The sequence below is a fragment of the Apium graveolens genome, chromosome 8 (assembly GCF_009905375.1).
Source record: "Apium graveolens cultivar Ventura chromosome 8, ASM990537v1, whole genome shotgun sequence".
Lineage (NCBI taxonomy): Eukaryota > Viridiplantae > Streptophyta > Magnoliopsida > Apiales > Apiaceae > Apium > Apium graveolens.
Genome location: NC_133654.1, coordinates 241,687,112 through 241,695,671, shown reverse-complemented (window position 1 = coordinate 241,695,671; position 8,560 = coordinate 241,687,112). Strand labels below are relative to the sequence as shown.

General features: G+C 36.6%; 1 long non-coding RNA gene across 1 annotated transcript; it reads left to right on the top strand.

Annotated features, from left to right (window-relative positions):
* The first annotated feature begins 5,029 nt into the window (after positions 1-5,029).
* Positions 5,030-8,237, top strand: LOC141678515 (uncharacterized). Its single transcript, XR_012557777.1, has 4 exons — positions 5,030-5,264; positions 5,475-5,594; positions 7,041-7,414; positions 7,506-8,237. It is a non-coding gene; the product is annotated as an uncharacterized LOC141678515 (long non-coding RNA).
* Positions 8,238-8,560: the final 323 nt, after the last annotated feature.

The following is an 8,560-nucleotide window of genomic DNA, read 5'->3' as shown; positions in this document are numbered from 1 at the left end:
ACATCCTCAGTAGGGTCATCCTCTGAATCATCAATGGGTGGGCTCTCTGGCTCGGGAATAGGGTCACACTCAGGAATCATGACATTATCAACATGATCAATCTCCCTCCTAGGCTCCACTGGTACCTGACACAATAAGCAAGGTGTTACTAACTAGAGTTGGAATTCCCTTGAGGGTAAAACGGTCAAGACTACCCGTGTAGCCCGACGACGAACTCGACTTGAGCTCTAATTGATTATTTTGTTATTCCTATGTCTACGTATTTTGTATCCTATCGTTTCCAAGATTTGATAACCTAAGGCTCTGATACCATTTATGTGGCGCCCCAAAACCCGGGGTCAGGAGTCTCGGAAGCCACACCATCTAAACTCACACAACTAACACTACAATATGTAAATACTCACGCTTCAAGACCCCACACTTATCACACACACACACTTACAGGTTATTGTCTTGGAAATGAACCATCATAACTAGAGTAATTATTAACCATCAAAGTGATATTTATTACAACCCAAAAGTAATTAATCTTACCGGGGAGTGACCTTTTTAGGTAAGGCTAGTCCGCCGACCAAATATACGTATCTTGTTTCTTACCTTACATAAGTCATACTTATAAATAAGCCGAACTATAAACAACTGAAAACTAATCCAGCTTATTCTGACTACCTGTGGTACAGCACCAAACAATCTACGGAATAGCAGACCATTTCCTACCCGTTTCCTGGCTGTGGTTCTCATGGCAGGCATCTTGATTCATTGTTGTGTTGTGTCAATTTAAGAAAACAAGTGTGAGCTATAATGTTCAGCATAATAATGTACAGTATGAAAATGACTGTATGATAACATCATAAATGATAATTATGTTTTATTCGAAAATAGTTTTCCTTGGTGATACACACCTTCTTATGAAAACAATTCTTTAAGGGATTTTAATATCTTGCGAATACCTTAAGGGGACGTTTGGTACAAGGTATTCAACAAAGGGAAAGGGAAAGAATTGTGGTCATTCCCTTTGTTCATGTTTGTTTAGTAAAAACAATCATTCTTTTTACTCTTTTTTAGTTGTAGCTTTACCCCTTATTCCTCAAACTTCATTCCCCACCTCCCACTAGGTATTTCAACACCCTTTCCCACTTTTATTTTCTTATTTCAATTATAATTTAAATCTTGGACCAAAAAAATACATCAGTATGCAAAATTAATTTTAAAAATTACAAATGATTTATAATTTAGTTTTTATAAATTAAAAATAATTTTGATATAAATTTATATGTTAATTTATTAAAAAAGTTAATGGTGCTATTAAATAATTAAATTTGTTTATTTATTATAATGTTAATATATTATACTGTTATAATATAAATATATTTGACTATATTGAGATTGTTTAATATTAAAAAATAAAAAATAAATGTAATCATGTAAATTTTCATTCCGTTTCCGGATCTGAACCAAACACGTAAAACAATTCTGGGTCTTTACTTTCCTTTCTCCTCCTTTCCCTTTCTCGATTCCATTCCGTTTCCCCAAGATGAACCAAACGCCCCCTAATAGTAATCCCAACACCTAGGCTTGGGTTACGGTATTGCATCTTAATTCCAATTGGAAGAATTAGGACACTCGTTGGAGCCACCGTATACGATGATCAGTTGTAATACGATAATAGTAACCTTTCTACTAGTAGAAGGACGACACATTCGTATCCCGATAATCACCCTTGCCGCATTCGGGCTACGTGTCCCATTTTCGGGTATACACATACTTCACAAGTTCCTGAGTACACAGAGTACCTTTGCCTGCGGGACCTTTGGTAGTCCATTTAAAACACATAGTACCAGAGTCTACCCCTCCCTTATCCTTTAAAAGACTTCTATCAATCTCGAGAACTCGAACCACATCGAAGTTCCCTAAGCGTTTTTCTTGTTGATAGAAACAACTTATCTCTCTAAGATATAAGTGTATATATGTATATACGTACTTCCGAGATTTTCGGAGGAAGTAATAAGGAGGTGAGTTGACCGTTGTTAACAGATAATTAATAAGGGGGAAAAGTTTCTCCTTGAAAATATATTCAACATATTAAATAAGTCGGGATAATATTCACCGACGTTCTGAAATTATTCGAATGATATTCTAGAATCAGAAAGTATATTTTAAATCAGGATCTATAATTTTTAAATCAATAATAATCCCTTTAATAAATAATTAAGTGATAATCGATAGATAATTAAACCTCGAATGAGTTTACTCTTTAAAAGAATATTTAAAATAATATTCCTCAGCTAGTTTGTGTCTACATAATTAATAATCTATAATGATTAATCGGGTTTGAAATAAAAAAACGTTGGAGTATACTACTCCCATAATAAAGGAATAAGTATATAATATTTATTATTCGAACAATAAAATATAGTTGAGGGAATATGATCGTTGGGAAAATCATTTTAATAAAAGTTCGAGGTATTTTAATGTTTCGTAAGTGGACGTTGAGTCCCTTTAAAACGTACTACTATGGACTTATAACCGTCCTATAATATCAGCGGAATGATTCCCGGGTTTTATCTTAAATCCCGAACGATTCTCGGTCTTATATAATACGTCACGCTTAAAGTGAAATAACATTTCACGATATATAGTTATCGTACAACATCGCTACATTATGCGAAAATTCAACAACTACGCATCATGGCAAACATGGTATTTATGCAATGATAGTAAAACAATCCTTTCACAACACAACAATAAAAATGGAGTTGGGTTCGTAAACTTGCCTGGGTATCTCGAGGTGGAGGATGCTCTAGGTTCCGCTCGGAAATCTATAACCATAACACAATTCATTTCGTTAGGTCTCGTTCTAATTTACGGCAACTCGCACTCATGCACTACTTGTTATGCATCCTCTCAACTTATACTAACTTGATTATTCCTTTAAGTCACATTCACATTATGGTCACTTCATTTTCCTAAGTATCTTAGGTTCATTCTTATTATCGCCGTCGGCTCCGCTTATGGATTCTTACGGTTTCTACTCGCGCGGTCTCGGCTCCGATATATTTATAAAATTGGAAAATCAATATTTTTACTTAAAATTTTTATGGAAGTTAGGAAACTTAACATGCTACTCTATGTAAAAATTTCATGATTTATGAACACATTTAAGTCTATCCTTTATATTTTCCAAGTTCGTAATTCGTAGCAGTTTTTGTTGCGTAAACCACTTTTAGTAAAACGACCATAACTTTTGATCCGTAAATCGGAATCAAGCGATTCAAATGCCTAAACGATCCTTATAATATTGTCTATTCTAAACAAAGGTTAGTTTTCAAGAATCTACAGTTTAAAATTTCGGGTCTTTCTGCAGAACTTAAAGTTACGATTTGTTGGTTTTAACAAAGTTATGTTTACGATCGGGGTTTCGTTTATGCCCTAACTCTTTACACAACCTCCAACAATCATCATATCATCATCAACACACAAATTCCTCTCAAGAAAATAATGTTCTTAAGGCAGCAACAACCAACCTTAAATCTATTTAACTTAATCATCAAGATTTCACCAATAGCACTCATTATACTAGGTTTACTACCACATACTAAATGGATCTTAAAAATGAACCTTAAACAAAGTTGGGCCAAATATTTTTACCTTTCTTGAAAGCTTGAGATGTGTTCTTGAGGATGGTGGAGGCTTGTAAGTGCTTGGTATGATTTTTGAAACCTAAAACCACCATTGAAATCAAGAAACTAAAGAGAGGTTACTATTCACACTATTCACTAGTGAGTTTCTTGAATTTATTCCACCCATCAAACCTTGATAAAAAGAGATGAAAGAATTTTTCTTACCTTAGTTTAGTTGCTAGGAGGCTTGAGAATTAATTGGGTGATTTTACAAGAGCTAGAACTTGGAGTTTTTGAATTGGATTTCCCCTTTTTCTCTTGAATGGCCGAATGGAACAAATGGGGATGGGGGGGGGGGGTATTTTTACTCCTCTTGGTTGCTTCTCTTGGATGCTTTGATAGGTTGCTTCTAGGAAGACGAGGTGATATCTTTGCAATTGATTTTATTCTCCTAGTATAGCATTCTAGGTTGATTCTTGGTTGCATATCTTAGGGATAAATCCTAATAGCTTACTAGGTTACAAGCTAAACTACAAGGTTAGCTTCCTTAGCACACTATTTTGCTAGCTAGCTTGATTATCCTATGGTTAGCTCACTATTTGATGAAGTAACCATGGTTACTTCTTTACCATGGTTACTTCTTTACCATGGTTTAGTTAGCGCGTTACGTTTATTTAATCGTTTACGCGTTCGCTTGGTTACTTAAACGTTCTCCGTAATACTTACTCGTAATTGATTTGCGAAGTAATTCCTTTCGTATTTATTCCTTATATTTTTATTTATACTACTTAAATATAAATCCGTAGGATTTTAATCTCGTAATTATATTGTGATTCCCGTAATCCTTGATAAGTCGTAAATAGGGTCGTTTTTCAAAGTTCGTTTTCTTCGAAAACTATTAGCGTTTACATACACTCATTTGATACGTATAGTCGTAATATCAACTCCGAAACTCATTTTCTCATGCACTACATAGTGTGGGCTCAAAAGTTTTTCCCGTCCGTTAGGGTTACTATTCATTTAAACGTTTTACAAGGTCTAAAAAATTTGAGTTATTACATTGTAACTAGTTGATGCTTTGCTTTTTAATTAGTTTTAATCTTAAAGTTTTAATTGGGGGTTTCGAATTGAAACCCTAAGTTTTAATTATCAGAGCTATTTATCATAGAGTTTGTAGGTTATGATGTTTATTGTGGAACAAACCCCCATGACCAATGTGTCTTATTTCCAAAGTATCTGAATTTAGCGTATCCAACAGTAAGGACCAAAGTAACAGCTTAATCAAGAGTCTAATTTTTATGACTCTAGTGAAGTTTCTCTCGTTTAATTATTATTTTTCGTAGTAGCTTCTCCATTTTTCTACACACAGTTTAATACTAGAGGCACTAGACTCACCATAATCTATTAATATCAGATGCAAGAAATTACCATACAATGGTAATATATAAAAAATGCCTTGATTTATATCTATCAGAACAACATGCTTTTGCTATCAAGCGAATGTCTAAAAATATTTACAAACAAATCAAATTTTATAGTCTGGTAGCTTAGGGTGAACATAGGCGTTGGCATTTGTGTCCGTTTGATAAGAAGTAGCAAGAGTGTGTCCCCTTTTTGTTACTTCGGGACTTGTTGGCTTAACAGGTAACGAGGCAGCTCTGCTTTGAAGACTATATTCTTTGTCTCTAGAATTTGTTGCTTCGTTTCTTGCTTCAGGAGTTGCATTTTTGTTAACTTGATTTTACAAGATGGCTTCAGCCTACCCCCACCCCAAGTTCTTCAGTCCACTGTGTTTCCTCTTCCCCCAGGTATAAGTGAAGCATTCTAAATAAACCTAGACTCTAATTTTTACAGGATAGCTATAGATCTATGACTGCCTTGGATGGGAAAACTGAGCTTCAAATGGTCTCCTTCCAAGCTCCAAAGATTAGGTTGCTTCAGAGCTTCACATTTAAAGTGAGTGGAGTTAATCAGGTATATCTCTTGGTCTTTATACTGTAATGGTAATAGTTTTGTACTTGATTTGCCTTTTGTAATTAGGGGTTATACTTACGAATCTGGTACACTGTTTTTGGATGGTACATAAAATCTATTGGAAATCTCCTCCGAAAATGAGCAATGAAAAATTGCATCAATATTGGTATGTCGTTGATTTTTTTTAAATCTTAATCCATCATTTATTTGATGTGTGTTGGCATGGGTTATTTGACAGATCTTTTTTACTTATAATGATCCCGGATTAGAAGCAAAATCAGTTTACCACAACAAGGCAAATGGTTATAACGCCAAAGGTCTTTGAGGGATTATCCTATTAAAAAGAAAAGACTGTACAACTATAGCTTTGAAACAAATATGTATGAAAGGGTCAGAAACTATAATCGATGCCAAAAATAAGAATTTACATTGGTTGTTGTTCAAAAGCGATGTTAAAGTGGGCTTTGACATCAGTTTTATTTTTATAAACGATGTAATTACTGATTTATAATTTATAAAATTATTAAGGTTCATAGTTAGATCATATACAAGCTATTTAGAAAAGATTGTAATGTAGTTTTTGTATAAAAACATAGAATATACATCGGGTTTTAATCTGAAACTGATGTTAAAGTTCTTTCCAGACATCAGTTCACGACCGATGTCATATGGGGGTACCTTTCTCTACACCTGCATAGACATCGGTCAGGAAAACTTTTAACATCGGTTTCTGGACGATGTATATTGAAGGTTTTCTAGTAGTGTCATTTGACTATTGTAACAAATAGTACAACGTAGATGCTATTAACAAGCTTAATATAACATACAACGTCCGTCCTCCCCTTAGGATAGTTCCTGCTGAAGGTGGTGATCGCACATGCCACTGGAAGCCCGACACTCTATTCATCAATGTAGATGCCCTTACTGCTGGGCTTTAGGTTTCCATTTCATGAGTTCATTCCCATTTTATTAGCAGACTTACAGATTAGTCCATGTCAGCTTCCCCCTAATGCTTGGAGAAACATTTTATGTTTCATGGTTTTGTGTCTTAGAAGCGGTTTCCCTCTGTCGGTAGCTGTTTTTAGGAAAAAATTTCAGTGTTACAATAATTCCCAAAACTCCTGTGGCTGGGTTTATATTAGACAAAGGCCCAAATGCAAACAAATTTTTAACAGTGCTTCGATCCTGACAATAACCAACACTGGAGGGATAGCTTTGTCGGGCTTAAGTGGGAGAATGGAGACTGGGGCACCCTCTTTAGATCCTCCTTCGGGAAGATCAGCGATGGTAGCCTCAAATCTATTCACCTAACTCCCGAAGAGACTACTATTTATAATGAGCTCATAAAGGATAACATCGTAACTCCCAGCTGGACTTTATTAGAGGGGTACCTTCTTTCATGTATTATTGACGCCACTTATTTTTGTCTTTCCCTTGCTTTTGCAGCTGCTAAGGAGATCAACGAGGATAATTTGCCGGTTGTTGAGGAAATAGCGAGGATGAAAAAGGCTAGGCTTGCTTGGTTGGATCCACGGTGCAAGGCATTGGAGCCTAGTTTTCTGAGAAAGCACAAGGAGCCTATGGTGGAGGCTTCTTCAGGGGAGACTGAAACCCCAAATGCTCCTGCTCCTTCTACTTCTGTTGCCACTGGCGCTTTCCAACCTCTTTGGGGCTTTCACCGAGGGGATACCGTGGCTGGATCCACGAAGCATGCATGAGATTGGTCCTACCACTCCGTGACCCCTAACAACTTCACTGATATCGTGGCAGGTCCATATTTGGAGATGATAAAGCTTATGGGTGCTCAGTCTCTGGCCTCGGTATAGTCCTTCCTCTTAAAACTCATTTTTCTGTTATATATACTCGTAGCATTCTCTTGCCTTACGCTCCTTCTTTATCATTATATTTCAGTCTAATGCTCATTTCCAAGCGTCTGTGAGGCAAGCTGAGTCGTGGAAGAAGGCCTCAGATAATGCTGATAATGCCCTCAGGAGGAAGCAGAAGAAGTATGCTGCGCCGGAGAAGAGGATGAAGCACAAGGAGGAGGAGCTAAGAGAAGCGAATGCCGAGCTGGTCACTCTGAGGGCATAGAAGGATAGAGCGATTGATTCTTATCTGGACTCGGAGGAATTTACTCAGTCCATGAGGGTTAGGGATAACACAGTGTTTCCTGGGTTTTTTAGGACTAGCTGGGACATGGACCTTGGACGTGAACAAGGCTTGTCCTGACATTAACCTGGCGGACTACGTGTGTCCTGATGATGAGACTCTACTGCAGAGGTTTTGTACTCGTATAGTTTCTCAGATGATATCCCCCAGGACCAGCTTCTCCCTCCTTCAGAGTCGTCTTCCAGGGCCGCGGCAGTGGATCTCAGCTTTTCTTCTTCTGCGATCGACACCACTCAGACATCGAGCGAGGGTGGAGGAGATGATGACATGGATGCTGAGGGCACCTCTGCTCCTTAGAGTTTTTATTGGCCCTGCGTGGCTTTGTTATTTATTATTCAGAACTTATATCAGTCTCCTTTACTTATCGAACTTTATGCTTTTTATTTGTACTTTAAGTTTATTTATCATAACTTTGTGTGTCATAGGAACTTAATATCATATTTTGGAAATTTCATAAATTCCATAAATTTTTGGGATTCATCCCTTACATAAGTCTTGGTAAAACTAAAACTTGAAAATAATAGTCTTATAAAACATAAAATCCTAAGCAAGTAAAGCTTCCAGGTGCTTTTAAACCTATTTGTCATCTTGACAAATGAACATTTTTCCTATCAAACTTATACATAATAGACTTTTAGGTTTTGAGCGTGCCAATTTCTTGGGACTTCAAAGCCATCCATAGTCTCCAGTTTGTAGGATCCCCTTCCTTGAACACTTTTGATCTTATATGGCCCTTCCCAATTTGGGGCAAGTTTTCCCTTCTGCCCAACGCCAGAAGCTTCCACTTTTCTCAGAAC